Raw genomic sequence first — 25,708 nt, 5'->3', positions numbered from 1 at the left:
CTTTTAAACAGCATAAGCAAGGTAAGAAAAAATGCAGTATAAAAGGCTTTACCATGCCACAATGCCCCAGTGTTAGAACATTGTACACAGAATGGAACTTTGCTTATTTTTGCTTTAAGGAAAAAAAGCCCAGCACATCATGTTCTGTACACAGAGGACATGGCCTGTTCATATGTTACAAATGGAAACCTGCCTCTTCAAAAATGCATTTGGAAAGCACTGACACCTTTCTTCTTCCTTCACTCTCTGTCAGGGGACACAGGGAGTGAGATGCCCTGTGAGGGCAAGCCAAGGTGACCCCATACCTTCACCAACAGAGATGTCTTGTGGGGTCCTGAAACAAGAAGCGGAGATAAGGAACCCAGGGTCTATCCACGCATCCCATCAGGATGAAGAAGAGATGGAGCTGGAGAAAAGTCGTGGCATCATGTGAGGGATGACTCCAGGAGATGAGGTCTGAGGTCCACTCGGGAGACAGGGCTGGAGAACAGGATCTTGTGGTGTCCTTGGGGCAGGGACTTGTGTCTAGGACTGAGGTGAAAAGGGACTCCCTCACCACGGCAGTGAGCAGACAGGGGTCTTGGGTGATGGGGAGGGTCATTCAGGAGAGCTAATCCCATATGTGCATGGCAGAAAATCAAGCTGCTTCCCAAAGTTGTTTCAGCTACAGCCAAGTGACAGCGGCAGTACCACTGTGTGCTCTTCACAGTCTTCCCAGTGTGATCCATAGAAGGGACGATGTCTCTTTCTCATTTCCAGACCTAGGTCTCCCTCTGAGGTGAGGACTTCACATGCTAGAACGCCTAGCCCTTAGACAGACTACATCACACACTGACCAATTTCCTTTTCTACCTCAAACACTTATTTTCTTTGTCTTTCCTCTCCTTAAAAACCAATAAACAACACTGAGTCGAGGTACCTATATACGTTGAATTCACCTTAAAATCAGTGTAGGGCATTGTAGGGCATTACAGAGATGCCAGTCACAGATTGTGTTGTACTGCATATTAATATGAGACGTGGACAGTATCATGAGAGGAGGAAAGGAAAAATTAAGGACATTTTTCTCTTTTTATTTTTTTTTACCTGAAAAACTTCAAAAAGCAAATAAAGAACTGCAGAAAATATCTGTATAATTCTGTTATATGTACTGTATACAGAGCCTAACCTTTAATGTAGCAGACTTCATGGACTCTAATAAAGAGGAAATTACCCTATATTTCAGCACTGTGTTCGCAGAGTTCCTCCTCATGTTTACAATCAGTAGGTAGCTATTGAACTCACAAAGCTTTTTTTCCCCTCTGCCTAGCAGTCTGCCATGGTGAGGCATATTACTATGGGATGTGCAAGTGAATTTAAAATAAGCAGCATTTCTCTTAAATGCTTGCAATTTTCTGGTTCCTCATACCCTAGCAAATGCCTCATTGTGTTCTGCTCATATCTACACATTTTTCCATACAGCTGTTTTTGTATTATTTTTATTATTTTTGCTTTCCAAGGTTGGGGTATTTTTTTTCTTTGTTTGTTTTTGTTTTGGTTTTTTTTTTCACAGAGAGGCTTTAACAATAGATATAGATTATCCAGATGTATAAAAATGTGCTTCTCCATAAGTTCAAAGTTGCTCATAAATAAGGGAGATGTGGTATTTTCCCCTTAGCTGCTACCAAAGCCTTACAAATCTCATAAGATCAAGATAGATCCCTGGCCTAAACATAAAGTAAAAGTCCCATCTTTTCAGGGGAATAGAAGTTCATTTTCTCAATTGCCCAAAATTAAAATTGTAAAGGAAACCTCCAGCTTTCCTCTGGAATAGAAAGCAGCAAGTATATTAAATGGGTATATTCTGAGCTACATAACTTTATGTATATAAAATAAATATATATACATATATACAAGCATATATATTTATCTTGTTGCTACTTCTGCTACAATAGAAAGGCCACCTAGACATAATTAAGGTCACAGGCTTAAGTACCAGCTGAGGAACAGCAAAGTGCAAAATAACACCATGTAATAAGTCAGTCAGAAGTTGTGTAGAAGAAGAAAAGGGAGGGGAAAATGTGGCCTTTAAAGACACAGACACAGAGAGAGGCAGAACTTCTTATTAGTGAATTTTGACTTCTACAGTATTTTAGTTCCCAAAATTTCCATAGAACAGAATGCTTTAATGGATGGGAAATTAATATTAAAAAAAAAAAAAAAAAAAGTTGAAGATAAACCAAAATGAATACCCAACCATGGAAACACAATTATTTTTATCTCCTTGTGGAAGAAAATTTCCATTCTCTGGAGTGGCATTCGAAAAATGTCTCACAGACACACCCCCACTAGACACATCATATGAACCAGAGGAGACGTATGTGAAGACAAACCTTCAGTTATGGTTTGCTTTAAAGCATAGCACAGCTCAGCTGATCTGCAGTCTGAAATTTGCTTAATGGCTTATATGTCTCATTGTCATCCCCTAGTAATATTCACTTTCACATTCAGAAACTCCTGCTTTCTTCCCGTCATATCTCTCTGCTCTCTCCCCTCCCCTCTCAATAAGGTTATTTGGGACTATTCACGTATTTCTCACTTCTTCTGTGTTAAAGTCTGTTTCCTAAAGGTCCACTCTTGCCTAGTGGATATGTACTTTAATTAAAAGCAATATATCTTTCTTTTTTTCCTTTCATTCTAATCCCTATCTATAGGTTTGTCCTTGGAGTTTCCATTCTTCAGGGCAAGGTGAATGGTTCCCTTGTTTGCCTGGGATATAACCAGTAAATTTAACACACTAAATAAAACAAACACAGGGAATTTTAATTGTTATTATTGTTAGTTTAGTGTAAGCCCTGAAATATGACACTCACCAGGAGGAGAACAAAGGGGTAAGAATTCTTTAAAAATTGTCCCCAAGGCTGCTTAATTTTTGCCTTAAATAAGAACAGGACAGTCTTCCTAAAATTGGAAACTGCCTAGGTGAAGTCAATGCCAAAGTTGCTATTGGCTTCAAACGAATCAAGGTTTCACCTTTTATCTTAAAATGTAAGCTCCTCTGCTACTGTAAATCAGCGTCACTCCTCTGACTTGAAATCAATAGACGTCTTCTGATTCACACTGCCTCCACGTACCTCTGTATTCCCACTGCCTGTGACATGAAACAGGGCACTTTCCCCCAACTTTTCACTGGGGCAGTTAAGTCCTTCTGTGTCAGAGCACTCTGGGTGATAAGGAAGCACTTCACGACACATCTGCTCATTCCTCACTCTAACACCAGTGGCACAGTCCTCAAGAGAGAAGAACATAGCATTTTCGAGGTGGAGAAGCCTGTTCTTTGGCCTTCTATTTCTTCTGAAAGGAAGGACATTGCCAGGCAAGTTGAGGCAACCAGGGTGGGGAGGTAAGAAAGAGGAGATGGAACACCAGGATGAGTTCAAGCTTCAGGAGCTAAATTATGAGACAGCTGAAGGCATAGCCTGACAACATTTAACATCTGGCTGGGAATGAGGAAAGTTATTATTCTCAGTAGGAGAAATAATGTTTACTTGTGGATAGCCCTGGACTTCTTGGAACACATCCAGTGCCATAGCTGGAGACTGGGGAAGTGTGCACCAAAATCTTCCAAGTAAGTTGCTTAAACATTTGGACTCCATGTTCAAGGAGCTAATAAGTAGCCTAATCTTCTTCAGTGAGTGCTGGTGTGCTGGTTTTGGCTGGTGTAAAGTGAATTTTCTTCATAGTGGCTGGTGTGGGGCTGTGCTTTGGGTTTGTGCTGAACACAGAGCTGATAGCATAGAGATGTTTTTGTTATTGCTGAGCATGTGTTGATAACACAGAGCCAAGGCCTTTCTTTCCTGCTCCCCATACAGCCACGCTGAGGAGGGGGTTGGGGGTGCTTGGGAGGTTGGGAGGAGACAGCCAGGACAGGTGACCTCAACTGACCAAAGGGATGTTCCAGACCATGTGACATCACGGTCAGTATATAAAGTTGGGTGAAGAAAGAGAAAGGGGGAATTTTTGGAATTACGGTGTTTGTCTTCCCAAGCAACCATTCCACGTGATGGGGCCCTGCTCTCCTGGAGATGGCTGAACACCTGCCTGCCAATTGAAGCAGTGAATTAATTCCTAGTAATTATTTTTCTTTGCTTGTCTGCACAGCTCCTGCTTTACCTTTTAAGCTGTATTTATCCCAATCCATGAATTTTCTCACTTTTACCCTTCTGGTTCTCCCCCAGATCCTGCAGATGTGGGAGCAAGTGAGAAGCTGTGTGGAACTGGGGCTGGTTGGGGTTAAACCATGACAGCTGAGTACTCAGGATCTTTTAAAGGCAGCACATTTATTTAGGTGTCCCAATTTGGGTTGAAAAGTCTACCTTCAGGCCATCAAAGGGGTACAAGTGCCCGAGTTTCAACAAGAAACAGAGGATGGGTGGGTGTCTGTAAACGATAGTGAGCCACAGGATACAATGTCTTATTTAGAAGATTCATCTTTTCAGTACACAGAGCACCAGCAGGAAAGTTAACAGCCTGTCCTTCATTCTGCCAATTAATGGAGGTGCACTTTGAGCAGCAGAAGTATCACTGTGCAGCTCCCTGGCTTTTCTCAGAGTTGGGCACTGCTGAGACAAGCCGAGTGTTTAAACAGATCCCTAATGTAACTGCAAATATTGCCACTTCCCCCTGTGGAACTGAATTTACTTGTATTATGCCTTTTTTTTTTTTTTTTTTCCCAACTACTGTAGTGCCAATAGACCCAAACTAAGAATGGGATCTGAACTCTGACTCTGAAAAGGAAATGATCCTACCAGATGGGCTGACAATTTAAATAGTCAGAATAGACAAATGAATACTGTCAGTCCTATTAGACAAGTGGGGAACTCATTAAATATTGTGCCCTAGATTATACAGTTATTTAGGGGTAGAAATATGGGTTGAACCTAGATCTCCTCTTTCCAAGCTGAGTACATTAGCCACTGTGTGTAATAAGGCCAGAAAGGGCAATTTTAAGCAGGAAAGAAAAGGAATCAAGGGAGCAAGCAGCAGAGTTGTTAATGTAGCTGTGGTTTTGCATATGTGTGAAAAAGGAGAGCAAGGGTCATTCTGCAGAGACATAAAAAGAAAAGAATAAAGATTGGAAAGTGACTCAGGAAATAACTCTGCAAAAAGATGGAGCAATTAGCTTTTTCTTATTTTCTTTCTTTGCATTATTCCTCTAAACTTTATTGATTTTTTTAACCATGTAGATACAACGTTTTATTTTTTGTTTTATTATAGCATTCACCATCTCTTCAAATTCCAATTGATCTGGCTCTTGCTTTAATCATCCAATTAATACAGCTCCAGAAAAACTCAAGGGAGATGTTCCTATTGCTGAGAACAAAAAACCATACAGGCAGAGCAGTGCTTATGACCCTGTTGGAGGCTTTTTGATTATGCCTAACTACTGTGATCAATACTTCAGGACTTTTAAAAACATGCATATTGGGTGAAATGTAAATGGTGATTTTTTTTTTTTTTTCTCAGCAGGTTTTATTTAAAAGCAATTTGCTCCATTCTACCTGAGTCACACAAATGCAAATTTCAAATGCTTTCTTCTGCATCACAAGTAACGAGAAGAACATTTAGCCGTAAATAAAGCTATATGGGTATTTGGGTACATATGCGCATGCAGAGAACACGAATGGGATCTCGAGGGTTATTCCTCTGCTATCAGGAGAGGAGCCTTGCACCCTGGCAGGACTCTATAATTCTCCATGTTAGAGCAAGAGTCCTTGCATACATTACAGGCACTAAAACAAAGCTGAAAAATCAGCTATGAATAAAGGTGGTGAGAATGTTTGGGTTTTCCTTGCAGCTCAAATGGAGTTGTATTCCACACTCCTTCCCCTCCTGCCTCCCCTTTTGTGGGATGCAATGTCACGAAGTCCATGGTGTGAGTTTAAACACCATGTCACTACTCAGAGATGAACCCTGAGCCATGTCTCAAGGGATACAACTCCTTCCCCCTTGCCCAAATAGTAGATGGGTAGAGGGATCTTGTAGGTGTCCTTTCCTTCAATGCTACAGCTTTAGCAGTGATTATCTCCCCCATTTTATTTTATTTTACATCTCTACATGTCAGCTGTGACATACTGAGCTGTCTGACCCAGTTTATGGTGGTAGAACTGTGTAATTGTTCATGGAGGATACTTTCAGGTCTCTCTTTGAAATTTTTTTTTTTTTCTTTTTAGCTGAAACAGAGGCTGCCTTGAAGAATAAATGTGATTCTTCTTGCTTGATCATTTGGCAAAATTGCAGGACAGAAAAAGATGGTAAAAACCAATTTACTGTGTCCTAAACCAGACTCCAACTTTCCTTTGATAGAAACTATGTGTGCTGGTTTGGTCAAATTTAGAAATAGATCCTCTGAGAGAAGGCACAACCACCCCTCCCCCACCAGGTTTGGGAAAAAATAGGGGATACACATCACAAAGTCACCCCAAGACACTATGTTATATACAGAGAGATTTAATTTTTTAATACACTAGAAACCTGAAGGGAATTTAAACACTTTTCTCTAGCAAAGGACCATTTAGTCCCATGTCCTGTCTGCAGCTATGAGCAGAAGCAGCTGTCTGTGTCTGAGGATAGGAAAAGGACAAGCATATAAAGACATATTGAAAAGGCACACATCCGAACAGGGGAAACACACACATCTCTGGAGACTCTCCTGGCTTCCAACAGTTTGCAGATCATCTCTGCTGAGACAGAAATGTCTCTTAGACTCTACAACGTGAAGTGCTAGGTTCTGCACTTCAGTCATAACAACCACAGACAATGCTAAAGCTGAATGATGGAAAAGGACATCAACATGTTGGTTGGCAGAGGATGAACATGAGCTGGTATGTGTCCAGGTGGCCAAGAAGGACAAAGGCACCTGGCTTGTGTCAACAATGGTGTGGCCAGCAAGATCAGGGCGGTGACTGTCACCCGGTACTGGGCACTGGTGAAGCCACAACTCAGATCCTGGAGTCAGTCCTGGGCCCTTCACAATAAGAAAGACATTGAGGGGCTGCAGCATGTCCAGACAAGGGCTACAGAGCTGCTGAGGGATCCGGAGGACTCCAGTGAGGAGTTTCTGAGGGAGCTGGGGGTGTTTAGCTTGGAGAAAAGGAGGATCAGGGAGGACCTTCTCACTCTCTACAACTCCCTGAAAAGAGGCTGGAGCCAGGTGGAAGTCAGTCTCTTTTCCAAATAACACATGAACAGGATGACAGGAAACAGGCTCAAGCTGTACCAAGAGGAGGTTTAGATTGGATATTATGAAAAATTTCTTCACCAAAAGGTCAGACTGAGGAACAAGCGGCCAGGGAAGTGATGAACCATCCCCAAATGCATCTAAAGACATACAGATGTGGCATTTAGGGACATGGTTTAGTGGTGGACTCAGTAGTGTAAGGTTTATAGAGGGACTTGATGTCCTCTAAGGGTTTTTACGACCTATTCTATTCTAATCTATTGGATTTCTTCAGCCTGGAAAAAAGAAGGCTTAGGAGTGATCTTATTACACCCTTCCAGAACTTAAAGAGAGTCTACAAGACAAATGGAGAGGGACTTTGTGTATGAGCATGTAGTGACAGATCAAAGGGGACTGGATTCAGACTGAGAGTTGGTTTAGAATAGGTATTAGGGAAAAAGTTCTTTACTGTGAGGGTGCTGAGGCACTGGCACAGGTTGCCCATAGAAATTGTGGCTGCCTCATCTCTGGAGATGTTCAAAGCCAGGCTGGATGGGGCTCAGACCAATCTGATGAAAGGTGTCCCTGTCCCCATGTCCAATCATCTGTGAGAGTGGTTGGAACTAGCTGTCCTTTAAGGTTGCTTCCAACCCAAACCATTCTGTGATTCTATGATTCTATTTCTTAATTTTTCTTAATATTTTAAGGACTTAATTGCCATGAGTACATTCAGATTCCCTGAGAACTCCTGATAACTCCTGGTACACACTAGCCTTCTGTTGCAAAACAGTACCAAAGTAATCTCTACATAGCTTCTTTTTGATTGTTGCAAAGTTGCAGCTCGCCAGCTTCATCAGATGCTCTCTCTGGCCAACTTCTGAAAAGACAGTCTAGATTTTTCTTATTTTATTGTTTTAACCATCTTTACTGATCTAAAAGTTACAATAGCATCATCTTTAGGGGATAAAGTTTATCTCCAAGCCTTTCTCTCGTAGATTTGTCAGTCTTTTAGGTTCCAAGCTTTACATCTCTTGGTGAGGAGCTACCTGAAAATGCCTGCTCTGGATTTGCATGCCAGCACACCCTGGCACAGCCACTGCACAGGCTATCTGTGAGCCACTTACGTGGGTGGCTGCAGCAAGAGACAGAGCCCATCAGACACTCAGCTGCTGCCTTCCCTAGAGGTGCAGATGCAGCCAACAGATTTCCTCTTGCCTCCCCTCCATCTCAGAAAAGCCAGTTTTACAGAAAGCCTGATGCCAGTTCGGTGCCTAAAGAATGATTTCCACCACCAGGAGTTGCCAGGCTGTAGGTGAGTGAATAGCAGCCCTGTGCCAATTTCCCCTCTATCATAAGAAATCACCACTTGTTTACTTGACAGAACTACAAGTGTAAACAGCTGTACATTTCAGTGCATACAAGATGTTACAAGTGTAAAACAGCAGCCATGCATATTATGTGTTTCAGGACTCTACAGGTTCACTCCGGCTTTCCATCAGAACACAGAGAGCGTAATGTGATTTGCGGGGAGAGAAGGACGCCTTTGCTCAGTTGAAACGTGGCGAGCACATGCAGGCAGGGAAGAAGGGATCTGCTGAGTTTTCCACTGGTTGTGCAGCTCCAGAGCCAGGGACTTAGCTGGCGGTCAGCAGCAATGTTACTGTCACAGTGTCACCCGTCAAATTGTCTCTGCAGGAATAATGGTGACTGGACGCCCTGATGATTAGTGCATGGTTAAAGCCTAAAGGATGCAGGCTCACAGCCAGGTTTATTCCCCCCATGTAACAGCACTTAGTCCAGGGAAATCATTCCTGATTGGCACCACAGGCTAAAGAATCTGTCTGAAGGGGTGGGAATGAAATGTGGCAGTGACAGAGTGCTGAAACATCGCCTGTTTTCCAGGTGAGGTGCTGTTCTTTGTGAATAATAATAATCTGCATTGAGTTGATAGTAGATTCTCCTGATTAATTAAGGATCTAGTATGTCTAACTAAAACACACAAAAAACCCCTACCTACTGACTTTGTAAGATTTTGCTTTTTAGATGTCAGGCTAATGTCAAAAAGAACTGTGGTAACAGATCAAGAGGGATCTAGGTAAGGACAAAGGGTCATTTGGAGTATCTGGTTATATGTGTATGTGCTGATGAGAAGCAACAGCAGAGAAGCCTCAGAAAAAGTATCCTTTGATCCACGATACCTGTTGACCAAAATACAAGTAAAACCAGCAAATCACACAATAAAATTCAGAGAAATGGGTGCATTTCTAAGCAAATAGATATTTACTTTTAATTAGAACAACTGGAAGAGAAAAAAAGAAAAAAAGAAAAAAAAAAAAAAAAGAGGTGTCCATCAAGACCAGGACCTTGCCTCTGGGGTTGCTCAGTAATAGATGCTTTGAAATCAATGCCTGGGGCCAGTGATATTTTTCTCATTGTGCCCACATCTCTTTTGATGCTCAGCAAATTGCTTCTTCACCTGGTGATTACAGTCAGATCTGTCCTTCAAAAATTCACCTTTATGAAACTCATATTTTTTCACCGTGCTTTCAAAAAAATGTTGAATCACAAGAATGGTGGAAATCAGTTTGTTTCCCCTGATTTCTCAGAAGTATCACTGATTTACAACCAACCATCTCTCAGTTCTTATGAAGACCAAATTGCAAATCAATGCAGGAAAAAAATACAGTCATGGAAACCTATAATGAGTCTCTAAAAGTCCTCTGTCTATGAAGTCTCATCTTTGCAAATGTTGACCATGACACTTAAAGCATGGACAGAAGAGAAAACAACTGCCTCACCTCCTTGTTCTCACTGACTGTACCTTTGTGCCATATAGAGAAATTCAGAACGCTTCACTGTCTTTCCATCTATCATTTTCCAAAACTATTTCCTCTACTTCCTGCTTCTTTTTACAATTTTCACCTTTGTAATGACATTCTGGGTGATCCACCACTGTACTTCTAAACTTCACCTTGATTCTTTCTGACCAAGTCCTGTTAATCATACCCAATCTAATAATAGCAGTGTTAATAACACCTTCTGATACAATATCCTCCTCCACAGGCCTTCTATGTTCTTCGGATGGCTAATGTCTTGTTAAAACTTTTTTTACTTATTAATTTTGTCTGTGACAGAGCTTGATTAGCTTCTAAATTACCCTGTTCCTATTTTTAGTGCACTATGCCCCTACCCTTCACACACAGTTTAATCCCAAAGTATTAATTCGTCTCTATATAATGCTGACTTGTCTTTCTCCAGGTATCCTAAATCTTCCTGTTTTCATTTGAGGTCCATCTACCTTTGTTTTAACTCTTATTACCTTTCTCATTACTTTTACTGCTCTCTGTTCTCCATTGACGGGCACAATTGCTTTGCAACAGCCACGGGTAGTGCTGGGGAGGTGAAGGGTCAGGTTCACTCTTTGAAAGAACTCACCTCACGTCCCGCTTAAATTAGCAATTGCAATAATGCACCGAGTCGGGAGACGGTGGGAGGGGGGATCTTTATGTCTCTAATCACTCCGGGGTAAGTTGTGAACTCAGCTATCTGCAGAAGTAAGAGTCAGGAGAAACATCCCTTTGCTGCCACTTTGTACACTGACACTTGTCAGCCCCTGTCTCAGAAGAAGGAGTGAGGAGGGCAGTGACAGCCACTCAGCCAAGTGGCTCCACCGTGGTGAACAGGATGCTCGTCCTGAGGTAATCACAACAGAGCTGTGAGGAGAGGTGGTCAGGACACTCCAGTTGCAGAGCATCAAACTGCTGTAGCTTTTTCCCAATGGTGTGATCTTTTATCTGTTCAAATCTATACCAGAGTAGATTCTCTCTTCCTGTGCATTTCTTGCAATACTATTTGCATGGTGTTAATGGTCAAAAATTAATGTTGTAGCTCTTTAAATGGGATCAACTGATCAGGAGGGAAGAAAGAATGGAGGAAAGACAAGGAAGAAGAAGGAAAAAGATAAAGGTTAGGAAACCTAGGACAGTCTTGATCTCCCTTCTGCCCTATGGGACACCAAGAAGTTGGTAGATTGGACTGACAGCAGCACTTGAGCCAGCACTGATAATGGGTCTGTAAACCTATCAGATTTATGATCAGATCTGTCCAATTCTGGCAGAGCATCAGGGGAAGTCTGACCACATGGCCTATGACGGCAATTTCCTTCCTCCAGAACTCTGCAAATAAAGATATATAGGACACCCAAGTCATATTTTCCTCTGGAGTTCATTTCTTACAGAAATTAATCAGACATCAAGCTGAGCTACTTTTGAAATTTAGTGTAGCGTGAATCTTGTCATTTATAAGTCTTACTAGTACAGCTGCAGGATGCTCTGTAGTCTCTGCAAATCCTGCCAAACCACCACAAACCCATCACCAAATGCTTCCTCAAGTCTAACACCCTTGAGAAAGAGATGATTAGTCATTTTAAACAGTTGTTCCTTTTTGGACTGGTGCTGAATGAATAATATTTTCTTGCTTTGAATGTGCTCTTTACTGAAAAAAAATAGAGAGATATCAGAGGTTTAATATGTGATACATAAGATTTCAATGTAAAATGTTGATGTGGGAATCTAATAAAACATGTAATGAGAGGTCTTGTGCTGTTTTTGTCTGGGGTAAAGTTAATAATCTTTTTTTTTATAGTACTTTGGGGCTGTGTTTTGGATTTGTGCTGGAAACAAGGATGATAATACAGAGATGTTGTTGTTATGCTGAGCAGGGCTTGCACAGCGTCAAGGCCTTTTCTGCTCCTCACCTCACCAGCCAGAGGGTGCACAAGGAGTCTAGGAGAGGACACAGCTGGGACAGCTGACTACAACTGACCACAGGGATATTCCAGACCATATGATGTCATGCTCAGCACATAAAGCTGGGGGAAGAAGAAGAAAGGGAGGAGTCCCAAGTTACCACTGTGTGTGATGGAGCCCCGCTCTCCTGGGTATGGAATAGCTGAACACCCTCCTTCCACTGGGAACTGGTGGAGGAATTCCTTGTTTTGCTTTGCTTATGTATGTGACTTTTGCTTTACCTGTTAAACTGTCTTTATCTCAACCCACCAATTTTATGATTCTCTCTGATTGTCTCTCCCAACCCTGTGGGGCAGACTGCAGCTGTGTGGGGCTTAGATGCTGACTGGAGTTAAACCAAACAGATCCAAAGCAGGAAAAGAGGGAGATCTGCTTGTACCTTGCCACCTGTAATGAGAACAGAAGGGGACAAGAGGCTACAATGAAAAAAGGAAATGACAGAGCACAGAAGGCCAAATGTCTTAGACTGAGAGCTCTTGGGCTATCGTGTTGGACCTGAGCAGCCCACCTGTACAGTTCCCATCCTCGTTACTTTAGCAGGGCTGTTCTGAGCCCACCCACATTGTTGAAGCACTGATAACATATGCCCAAATCTCTTTGCAACATTTGATGTGTTGTGTCAGGAGACATCTGGCTGGTCATAAGCATATCCTTCATAATTTTTTCTTCTCTACACGACAGCTGCTCTTCACATCCAGCAGACTTCATTTCACCTGCAAAGAGGGCATATGATGCACAGCAGCTGCCAAAAGTTTCTTAAGAGCAGCACTCTTAGGAAGACCTGCTGTATTCCCTACAATATATCCATCCAGAAAATGCTGTGGCACTTCCATCCATTCTCCATTCTTTCAGTACTTGGGTATGAACAGGGACTGTTGCTTTTCCATCCTCTTCATCAGGATAGGACAGCAGCTCCTTGTCTCCACTTTACTATGGCACGGCGGAACAGAGGTATGAAGCACCTTAGCACCAATGATGTAATACCCTGGAAAATGAATATGATTGCCTTCAAGTGCTGAGGCAAAAAGATCAAGATAACCTTCCCTAGCAACCTCTCTCTTCCATGTCACCCACAGAGTCCTCTGCCATGGGCTGGCTGTTTGGCTGACCTCCTGTGGAATAAAACAGCCTCAAATATTTGGGGCAGAATATGCTAAAGTGATTTCGTCTTCTTCCTCTACACTGCATCTGATGCACTGGTCATTTGCATTAATGCTATTGTAATTGCTTTATTGAATATGCTGGCAGAATATACTCATTCCAGGTATATTGAAGACACGGGGTTGATGGCTTGACCTTGCAGCTCCTTGCTGGAATGTAACTCCAGCGTGCAGAAGGAAGGCAATGAGTTCCCCTCCTAAGAGGTGCATAATCAGTATCCAAAATGAGCCTCCCGTAGACATTTTGCTTAACAACAAATTTAATGGAAAGGCTCCTTGTAACACAAAGGGAGATGAGCCACACATTCTACAGCTTTGATAATCAAATCATTATTTTTGTAGCCTTAAGGGATATCTGCTTACAGCAGAATTCAACATATAGTTTAATTTCCTTATCTGATCTTTCTCTGCACATGAATAGCTCCTATTTCTTGCCCTATTTCAAATTTCCTTACATAATTCAAATGCCATCACAAAGTATGTATGTGTGGTTTTGTACTGATGATATTGACAACTGACTAAAAGAAGGTTTTATTTCTCTTTTCTTCTTGTCCCTTTCCCAGTCCCGCTATTCAAGCTGCAGCTCAAAAGGATTTATTTTTGATGATCTTAATTCTGCGCCAGTGTGATTATTAGTGTTTTAAATTCTAACCTCTGATCCCTTTCATCTCTTTTATTGTTGTGCTTTTTCTAATCCCTAAGTCTTATAAAGTGCTTCTCATCTGTATGTCTTAAAACGCTTTACAAAGGAGACTGGAAACACTATTCTTACTTGACATGCTGGGGACTAAGGCACAGAGAAGTGAAGGGTCATATGTAAAAATACTAGAGGAAAACCAGCGTTGAAATAAATTACAGTTTTTCCCCAAGAATTTTCCCCCCCTAGTGTACTGTGTTGCTTTCCTTACAGGATTTGAACAAAAATACCAAAATCATTAAAATTGTAATAAAACTCTTCCTTTTTCTCATTTATTGTCTCCAAATCTTTTTTTTTTTCTCTTTTTCCTCTTTTCCATGTTTTTTAATGTAACTACCTGTTTCAATACTTTTTTAAGAAGGTACAAATGCAAAAAAAAAATTCTAATCCAATTAACACCTCTCATTATTAGTGGTTTTGCAAGTGCACGTAGGTTTAAAATGCATGGACAGTCCTGCCAGATAATGTCTGCTGCTCCAGAGAATCAGATTTTCTGCTGTTCCCAGGTTAGGAATGTAAAGAAATTGCACAAAATGAATCCCAAACATAAATGTGGCTAAGTGTGATAGCATGGGTGACAACAACTTGATAATGTAGAGCTCATAATGAGACACATATATGTGGTCTTATCACCCCAAACAGCTCTACCCTGCTGATTTGGGTAAAAAAAACCCACATCAACAAGTAAAAAAAAAAGCTTTTCAACCATCTCAGCGCTCTCATGCTCATTACACCGACCTGTCAGAAATGACAACTTGGCCAAGCCCAGTTATACCATGCTGACAAGGTGCTGTATATGCTTTTCTGCAATAATGTCAGCTTTAAGGTGCAATGTATTTAAGGAAGCTCATTTCTATGATTGGTCCAAAAAGAGCCATTTGCCCTGTTGGTGGGGTGAGCAATACTTCAGTTTCCTTTAAATTAGGAGTAATTTTCACAGAGACTGTTTTTGGAAAATTAGCTTAAAATAGTGGAACTTTCATTATTCTTTTTTGTTAAGAGTCTGATTACTGGACAATTGTCTGATGGTTTTCTTTTAGTATTCAAAACAGCAATGATATTATCTCTAATATCTGACATATTTCAGAAATACCCTAAATGCAGCCAAATAAAATTGCATTCAGGGACATATGCTGGCAATCTACTATAAATAAGGAGATATAATATAAACATCACAATCTAAAGGGCAATGATCCAATAAATGTAAATTACAATACCAGGAGGACGAAAGAAAACGAATCCTCAGCTCCATTTGCAGAACCACAACGATAGAATTTTAGGGGAATGGAATTGTGTTAAGGACAGAGCACCGTGAAGCTGGGAAGGGAATATGTCATGTTCTGAATAGGTGCAATGGGAGGTGGAAATGACAACCAACAGTTTTTAAGCCCTAACATTGGCTGTGCACAAAGGCAAGGCACACCAACCCACAGCAATATGAGTGCTGGGAAAGCAGCGAGCCACTGCGATCATGGACTTACTGGAGTACAGGGGTTTTAAGTCATGCTGCAAAGAGTATTCTCTTTGGCTGTTCTGATAGCCCCTGAAGGGTTCAATTTCTGATCTCAAGCGCCTAGATTCTATATTTATAAATAATGACGTGTATTTAATAATACCTAATTACCTAATCTTCCCCTTTGTTTATGCTGTATTAATTTATTTCCACTTGGATTGGGAATTATGTCAAACACCATTCCCTGTGCTAAAGTGTCCACATACCTAGTCAGCAACAGACTCAGGTATATATTACCCTAGTGCAAACCCAACCTCTACACGGTATAGAATACTCAGAATTAGTTTTTCTAATAGACAAATGATGTATGAGAATGATGCACTGCCTGATGCCATATCTCCCTCTGCTGGTAAGGTTACTGACTGCTGAACGTGTTAATTCTTTAACAAAAGATTTTCAAGGTTTTAATTTTCAGACTAAAAGGTCATAGGTTGGATTCATGGCATGGTGGTATTACATAGACTAGCATCCACTTCCTTCATCTTCAGCACAGAGACTGTCATTGGAACACTGACCTCCCAGCAAAAGGCAGCAATGTGCCTTGTACCCAGGAGGTGAAACAAAGGTCTAAGAGAAAAAAGAAGAAGAAGAAGAAAAAAAAAAAGTATGGAAATGCCAAAGCATGGTGCTGTTCAATGAAGGTGGCAATTCTCAGACACTTGTGCATTACTGTACCCTCAGAGCTTCATCCGTCGATGCCTAAACCTTTGATCATTACTGTTTGCAAACACTGCAAAATGTTTTAACAAATGCACAGTAAGGGCGTGTTAATGAGGCATTTACAACCTTTTAGAATTAAACATCTAAGTAGGAAATTTGTCAACTAACAGTTTTGCTTGAGTTACTGGAATTTATTTTGGCCTGACTGAAATGTAGAGAAGAGCTCATGACTTTTCATCTATCATTTTTCACTTTTATTTTCCATTAGAACAAATATGTAATTAAATAAATAAATAGAAAAAAAAATTCAACCAGCTGTCAGTGCACCAAGACACTCTTGTCACTGGAAATAAATATGCTTGCTCCTTCATCATAAATGCCACTTCATGAGGACATGATTGGTTACTCAATCTTCAAACAGCACTGGGAGAAAAAGCTGAAAGACACTTTTCCCATAAATCTGTGTTTCTTGCATGCATGCAGAAATGCAAAGGTCAGTTCAAAATGGCTGTAAGAAGCAATTCTTACTTCCCAAAGATGTTCTTGGTAGGTGGACAAGATTTTTGAAACATCATCTCTCTTTGTATTTCTCATGTTGGGGGTAAAGATGCTAAGATAACAAAGGTCTTACTTTGCTTGCAACACCTTGAGAGATGCATTGAGAAGGAAGTTTTGTCCTGACAATTTAGCTTTCACTCAGAAATTCTCTAGCCATCCACATACAAAGGAGAAAAATAGCAAAGTGACCCCAAACTAGCCTGATGTCTTTTTCTTACATCACAGATTGTGGAAAAACAACAGCAACAACAACAATAACAAAACTCACAAAAACTAAACACTTCACAAGGAGATAAATTTCTAAAGTTGACAGATATGGTCAGTATTATGTAACCATTTTAGTAACAAGACAGGTTTTAATGCTTAAAACCTCAGTTACAGAATTGCCCCAGCTTTTATTTGAAGTCTTAATTAACAGTAGAAAGAAAGACAAAACCTGAGGCACATAAAGAGGAATCAACTACTACATGAATGCTACTATTTTTCTGGATTGGCATCAGACCCTGAAATCTGTTTGGCAAATTGCTGCCTGGTCTATAATACATGAACTCACCTTAGAAAGCATAATGAAGGAACTCCCAAATGCTGAACTGTGGTCTGTGGGATAAGAAGCCCCTTCTGTAAGGAGCAGATGTCTGAAAATTATCCTTCAGCTTCGGGCAAGTTCTGTCATGTCAGACAGAGCACTTACTTGCACAAATAGTCTCAACCCCTGTGGATCGAAATCAATGGGTTTTATAATGTAGGTACTATTCCTGAAAACAGGAATCTGACTCAGGCAGCAGCTCAGAGCCCTGCTGGCATTGTTGCAGGGATGCTCATACACAGTGCAGACTTGGGCATGCACGTGCAGGCAGGGGAACCACAGGACAAGTCACACAAGCTGTCCCAGGAACAGAAAATGTCTGTCATCTCTCTTTTGCTGTCAAAATGGCTTCTCCTTCAGCACATTAGTCCAGCCTTGTTTTCCCCTTAACCTTTCCAAAATAGCTCCTCACAATTTTGTCCCCTGCATTAAGGGAAAAAAAACTCATTGAAAACACCTGAAAATACACCTTGCTTTCCTTTTCCCAAAGTTAAATCACTCTTCTCCTCTGCTGCTAACCCTGCAAAACCCTCAGCAATATTCAGGAGGCAGGACATGGATGGTTGTCGCCTATTTGGAGACGGCAACATCCTCTGCCTGGATCCAGGGACAATCACGTCCTTCCTCCTTAGCTCTTTGGGAAAGCGGCGATGGCAGCTTGCCTGTGTTCACACAGCGCGTCACGCTGCTGAGGGCTGACGAGCAATTAGGAGCTGAGGTACAGTGACAGCCGTACAGTGAGGGGTCGGAGAGGCCCAAGGAATCTCTGCTCGGTGCCGGCTGCCCCGCGCTCCAGCGAGCGGGAAGCGCTCCCAGCTGCTGCCCCGGCGTCCGCCGCTTTCCCCCGAAACGGCAGCTGCTCGGAGGAGTGAGGGAGCCAAAATACTACCATGCGTGGCAACAGCGGAGCCCTAGCACTGGGGAAGGTCTCTCAGCAGTGGTGCCCTGTGATAAATGTTGCTAGTGCAGGGAAATGGGAACAAAGCACCGTCCGCCCATCACACACCGGATGCAAAGAGGGACATAAATTGTTCTGTTTGGAAGCCACTTTACCTGGAGTGGAGCAAATCCGGTCGAAGGAGGCACCTCACCCCTCTTAACACACTTTAATGAACTCTGAGAGATGAGACATTGTTTCAATAACTGAAATTCGTTCCCCACCCCTCCAACCCGGGTTGTCTGAATTCAGTCCGGACTCTGATACCTGGCTCTGTAAATGCAAGTCAGTTGTAGCTTCTGCTGCTGGGAAGGAAATCCTGCATATTCAGCAGGTGGAAAGACCCTGGGCATGACACTGGCTTGCAGACATCCAGGACTTGCTCTATTAAGATGTATTTAATAAGAAAGGGGGGACATTTCCCCCCCTTCAAAATAAAATTTAAAAAAAAAAAAATCACGTAATGTTCATGACTAATTAAATTCTCGCTGTAGTCATGATTAATGTAACAAATAATTACAGCTTAGATCTAATATAGATACAACTAATTGTTCTGCCCACAGTGCATCGTGACTAACAATTAAACAGAGCTTCCAAAGCAACCAAGAGCAGATCTTAGGCTAACCTTTTGCCTTGTTGTGCTTTTGCTGCAGAAGGAATATACATGCCTACAGCTTTTGTATTCCCATTCACATCACTGGCAGTGACAGATTCTTCTCTTATTAGATGTTAGACAAGCTTATTCCTTTTAACTTCATGTGTTCCCACTTTGTGAGACTGTAGGGCAAATAAAAAAATAGGGAGACGCAAAAAAGGAAAAGACTGCATCACCTCCAGATCCCTTGAGAGATTCCAGCCTGGAAAGCTCTCTTTCTCTCTTTCTCAGTACAGCTGGTTTGAAGGTTTTGACTTGACTCCAACCTGGCAGCTAAAGATGAGTCCTTTTTTATTGTTATTTTTTTCCCCAGTATGTTTCTCTTAGCTGTTTTAATTGAAGAAAGCTGTGTTATGAAAATATACCTTCCATCCTTTTCAAAGTTAACTGTTGTAGAAGCCTGGATTTTGTTGTTCAGAGTAGGAACACATCATATTTATTCAGTACCACACAGCCATCATTTTGATCCTCTTGCATGGAGTTTGAATCTATACCAAACAGCTCAGATGGATAAGTTAAAGAATGCTTGTAAAGTTAAAAATAAAAAATAAAAAAAAAAAGGAAAAATAAAAAGGAAAAAAGATATGAAAAGTAAAGTGGCTTTGAATCCTAGCCACTTAAATCCGATGGTTCAGCAGCCAATGGCCTTAATAAGGCCAAGACTTCACTTCTGCTTTTGTGTTTCAGGAAAATAATCGAAACTAGCTGCTCATCTGGATAAAGCTTCCTGCTCATCCTTGGACATCACCTTTGAATGTGGGGGAGTAATTTAAAAATGTGAGTAGTGATTTCATTTTGGTGTACATCATATTTTTCCTGTGTGTTATGCATTTGAAAGCTACGAATACTTGAGATAAAAACTTGTTAGGATTTTGTGCATTACCTATCTATAGACACTTAATGCTACAGTAATAGTGATAATAAGATGTTGCTAGCAATAACAAAAGAAGTGAACCTAATAGCAATAAAATATAGGAACAGAAGATAGTGGGGTATGAGTTGTCATTCGAGTCAAATAGTGATAAATATTTCATGGGAAGGAAAACTTAGAGGTAAAACATTAAATCAGTCCACTGACCTTTCTAGTTCTCAGATGTAGAGATAATCTGTAAGAGTCTGATGTCCTGTTCAATATTCAAGGATTTTAAGGCAAGAAATGCTGATAATCCAAACCAACCAGGAATGAAAAGTAGTGTGAAAAGTCTAATAGGAATTTACTAGTCGGACCCAATTGTGACAATCATCTCAGGAAAGGCTGATTACAGAAATATGTCAGATCTGTGCCCTGAGAAGGCAAACCCTTAGCTGATATACAACCTAACTTAATGAAATGAAGAAATGAACTTGTTGAAAACCTGCTGAGGTAAACTATTATAGGGCTGTGGGGTTTTTGTTTGGTTGGTTTTTTTTGTTTGTTTGTTTGTTTTGTTTTGCTTTCCTGTTTTTTTTTTTTTTTTAACTTGGCTGCAGGAAAAGAGGCAATTATTTTCTGAAAAATATTAATTACCAGAAATGATTTGTTCATTCATTCCTGGTAGAAAGGGAGAAATGAGTTCTTTAGAGTGTGCATCTCTCACTGACTTCCAAGGGGCCATCTGGGTCAAATTTGTCCTTAAGTAACAAAATGACTTCCAACTTTAAGCTTTCCCTTCTACCTCTCATGGTTCATTTGAAGGTGTGCACTGATGCATTGCAGTTTTGTAGCAAACTCTAAGGCACTCTCCATGGCACCAGAGTAATATCCTCAGTGGAAACTTACTGAAAGGATTGCTACTTGAAGGATGGCCATGAGGCTTTGGAGCTAGGTTTTATGAAGTTGATGAACATTCACTGAGGATTAGGCTGTACTCATCAAGCAATCTCACTTTTTCTTCAAATTAAAGAGAGTGCTGCCATTTCCTCCCTTCTAAATCTAAGTGTTCACAGCAAAAAGAATGTTATAAATGCGCTTCCCTCCTCTTTTCCACTGCTCAAGCAACCTTATTTCATTTCTGACTTCAGATTTTTTCTTATTTTCTAAATCTATATGCCAAACAACATATTCCATTATGTAAGAAGCTTGAAATTAATTTGTTGAAATGTTGGTGTTTCCAAGGGAATCTGTAGCACAATGGAATTGATCAAGTCAGTGCAAAAAAGGGACGACTTTCCCATTTAGTTATGGAATGACAATGTCTGCAGTGTGGGTGCTTTTGACTCTCTGAAGCAATTCTCCTGTGCCAGTTCACAGGGATGCTGTGCCCTCCTCCTTTCTCTGGCAGATAGGGAAGAGCCTGGGTTAGATCCCAGTAAGCATAAATCAGCCTTTCTCCAAAACTCATTGGAACAAAGCCAGATTCTAATAGATAAGTACCTGATCCCACCGACTATTATTTGACAAGGAACCCCAGCCTCCACAGAAAATTTCAGCTTAGTCAGTATGTGATCACCTGAATTACAGTAAGCAGGCTGTCAGATCTACTACCTTTTTTCTAATATCCACGAAGATTTATATCTCAAATGAGATACTACAACGAAGTGCACAAATGAAAATTGCTGCTAAAGCAATGCCTCAGGGTATGTAAGCCCTGCAACTATTTTACTTTGTCTTTAAAGCCAAAAAACCCCCGTGTGGATTGAGTTTTTAGAGTGCCCAGAATTTCACAAAATGTCCCTTGATGTAGGAAGCATCATCCATTCTTTACAGTTCATTTCCTATGAACTGAAAAGATTCCAGGAACGTGAAAATGGGCATGAATTTGTAGACAGATGTAAGATAGATATGGAAGATAAATTTGCTTCCACATACTAGATTGTGACTGACAGTTTCTCTAGTCACTTATTTATGGCAAGTCAATGGTTATAGCAAATCTTCTCTTGACAGGATCTGGCACCAGCTGCCCGTGGGTCTCAAACACATCACACAATAGCTCTGGCAGAACCCATGGTTGTAACATGCTGTCTGTAAGAGACTCTCTCCATCAACATTAGCCATGCATTGAGGAGGTATACTTACAGCTTTTTACCAGCTAGGCTAGTAGTTCAACGCCTTAGAAAGCCTCGGGCAGCCTAGAGAGGTAGCACGGGCAACCCAGCATTTCAGTAGCTCTAAAAGCGACAAAATGGCAGCTGCAAATCTAATACCACCAGCAGAAGCAAAGAGGGAGAAATATAGCGCTTAGCTTGCCTAATTTCTGCAATTAGAAGCTTTCAAAAGAAACAGAAGCACACAGATGTTTGCAGAAAGAGTTGCAAAGCCAAAGAGGGCAGGCCCCCCCTTGGTCCTTTCTTTTATTCGGAGAAGGGGAAAGGGGAGAACTGGGGGCGGACCCGGGGTGACCAGCCAATCAGACACTGCTAGAGTTTGAGTTACACTTGTTTTTGCCTGTGTTTGGAGCAAAGGGGTTCAGAGCACATGGCAGAGGGAAGTCCTGGCTTGTCTCGGGGAGGGGGAGGGGAAGCTCCGAACCAGCAGCAACAATGCATGGTTTCTTCTCCTTACTCTTTGTCCTCGAAAGAGCTATGACCTCCAAGCAAGAAATTCCCTGTGCTCCATTTATTTGAGTTCTCTTAGCTAATAATGGAGAATGTAGTGATCCATAGTCCTCAAAATGGACATAGAGAAGCAAGCCAAAAAGATTGGTCCTAGAATTCATACATTTATTTTTGCAGTGCATGGGGAACCTAAGACACCTTTCACTAAAGTTAATGGAAATGCTTCCTTCGGCTTTGGTGTGGTGTGAACTGGAGCACATCTTTAGGGAGCAGGGAAAGCTCTGATTTCAGACTTTCTCATGCAAGAGATGAAGGTGTTTAAGGTTAAGCAATATGACCAGAGGCTCATTGTGATCGACAAAGATTAGTCTTGATTGTTCAAAAGCTGATATATATGATTCCTAGGCTGTCTGAATGATTCACCTCACTTAAAGTATCTATGATGTTAATAATTATCTTCGGATCCCCTCAAATCACATGGAGAAAAATTCTTTGTATTAAAGACCTACATTGTGAATTAATTTAGCATGAGCAGTACCTATTTCCCTCCACTGATATTAAAATCAGTGTAGATAACCAGTTTAGAATATAAACACATTTAGTGTGATGGCTTCCACTGTACATTATATCTGAAACCACAAATTATGGGAGCACTATGGTGGGAAGCTAACCATCACCTTAAGACTCTGAAAACTATGTGATCAAAGCAATAGTGAAAGAAAAGAGAAAAACATGAATCTATGTGTTCATATGGGTCTGATTGAGCCATTTCAGAGTATTACAATTAATGATTATGAAAACTTAAATATACTCTAATTTTATAAATTGTTGCAAAACACCTACAAGCTTTTTTCCAACTTTTTTTTTTAGAGACATTTGCCAAGATATACCACTCTTTTCTAAGCAATGTGTTATCTCAGAGTTTACTATAACTGCTCCTTTCTCATTTCCAGTAGCCAAACTTCCCAATTTGTCCACAAGACAGGCAGTGTGCTGCTTCCAGCAATTCCACAATGACTCTTCCTGAAAGACCACTTTTTGGTGTGATATTAGTTAGTTCAATCACCATTGCTTGTGCCTTTGTTACTAAATCAGTAAAGAGCATCACTCACTGCCACTCATGATACTTACATCAGTGTTATGGAGAATTAACATTTTGACACTGAACTAAAAATCAGAAACCTTCTTCCCACAGACTACTACACAGTCATCAGATTGGTATTTGATTGCTTCCAGATATGGAACTTTGGAAGCAAGTGGGATCCTAACAAATTTTGCAGGACATTACAGTTGTTTCACTTTTTGACTTATTCATGAAGTACAAGTCCTAGCTTCCTAAATTTGAATTTCCCTATGTCAAAGATATGCTTGCAGTTTATCAAAATGATAGTGACTTCCATGGGCCACTGAGTCAAATTGTCTGCCTGTGCTTTTTCAGTTCTGACGGCCAAAACTCTTCTTTCTTTTAACTGAGACTCTTAAAACACTCTGGTACAAAGTCTGACCAGAAACCTACTACGGACAATAGGGGTTTTTTCCATAAATTTCAGTGAATGTTAGATCAGTCAGACATGGTGGGAATCATTTGTCTCTTGGTTTCTACAGCTAGATTGCGGTCTTAATTTGCCATATAGTATCATTCTTTAAACACCAGGAAGAAACACTTATTTGCAAATAGTGATTTTTCCATTCTTGATTTAAATCAAATAAAAGTTGGCTGAAGAAACTTCTGGACATGCTTATAAGTCTTTACGGATCCTAAATCAGGGCTTAGATGATTAGCTTTATTTAGGAATTAGACTTTTAAAAATATATGTGATGAATACCTACCTCACGGTCACATAGAATATTTTCCTTCTCAGGGTCTGAGTGATGTAAAATTATGACTGAAAATGTAAAACCCCAAATAAACCTAGGTTTTACACAATCAAGGACATTAAAGATTTAAATAACTAGCTAGGTCATTTGCATCCTTTTAATTTGAGAGACATTTTAAGTGTTTGTAAAAGACAAATTTATTTAATTGATTATTATCCAATAGTAGTTTTGGTTGTTTTGGGGTCCTTCTTGTAACCTGATTCCCTTTATCTAATTAACATATCACCATTTAATCTCCAGCCTCACTGCACTGACACTGTAAATGCCAACAAATTTTGTTAGAATCAGAAACAGTGAGATAAAATGGTTAACTCTTTTGAAAATGTCATTTAGTTCTTGTAGTTAAGATTAGTGTAACACCAAGGTCTGGGAGTTATACAAGTCAGGAATTTTCTTGTACCATCTCAAGCAAATTTAGGGACATATTTTTACAAACTAGCTCAATATCCAAAAGTTATCTGATATGTGATATAAAACTTTCTTCCTGGTGTCTCTCAAATTGCTCTCACCATTGCAGGGAATTAATATCTACTTCTGAAAACAAAGCTTTGCAGACAGAGTACATAAATATCCTCTCTGCATTGTAGCATTAAAACCCAAACATCAAATATTCTCTCCAGCAGGAATTCTGGTCTGGTTCATTTAACTCCATAATTTCCCCTAAATATATGATACTTTTGGGGAAAACATAAACAGGTACAAAAACTAGATTAAACCAGGATTGAATATACCAGGCATCCCAAGGCAATGAGTAGCAGGACATGAGAAAGGTAATCCTGCTGAAATCCACAGAGATTGCCTGGAAGAGGTTTATATGGAGAGGACTCAATTGTCCATAGTATAATTGCCAGTAGTACAGGTTATTTTGACAACACTAAACCTGGGAAAAAGGAAAAAAGTCTCTAACGTATTAAGTACAAACATGCTAAATTCAACATCAGGAATGCAGGTCTGTTTACAATGTGCCTCAGAGACTCAAGGAACATGAACATGAATATGTAGATTATTTTGGTTTTGAGCAAGCTGTGACCAATGGAAAAAAAACCCAAAAAAACTTCCCATTTGCCATTAATATTTACATTATTCTATACATTCTCTGGAGGTAAAACAGAACTAATTAAAAAAAAAACACAGAAGAAAAAAAAAATAATGTAAAGCTTTGGCAAGGGAAAAAACGCTTGTGAAGATATCAAAGTGCTTACATAGCACTACAACTTTTGAAAAATAATGAAAACAATACCAGCAATGAAATTTGAACAGTGTGAAGCTCACATCTAACATTTGAAGTCAGATGTAAAAGGACGAAGACTGTTGGTAGTGTGAAGATGCAGGAAAGAATCCATGCATGACAATAAGTACAAAGATGACAAGAGCAAATTATGAAGAACAGTGTTGAGCTTCCTTAAAAGAACAGGTAATAAAAATTAAGTTTTATGCTTTCTATTGTTAGCGTGAAGGGTGGAAGAAAGAAAATAATATTTTAGCATGGAAAAATAAAACAACTGAAAGCAAAATTAGCTAAACTAGGTAAAAAATTAGCTAAATTAGCTAAACTGATGGAGCCCTCCTTAACTAAAAACCCAA

This window comes from Corvus moneduloides, chromosome Z (genome assembly GCF_009650955.1).
Source record: "Corvus moneduloides isolate bCorMon1 chromosome Z, bCorMon1.pri, whole genome shotgun sequence".
Taxonomy (NCBI): Eukaryota; Metazoa; Chordata; class Aves; order Passeriformes; family Corvidae; genus Corvus; species Corvus moneduloides.
Note: the sequence above shows the minus strand (reverse complement) of the source record.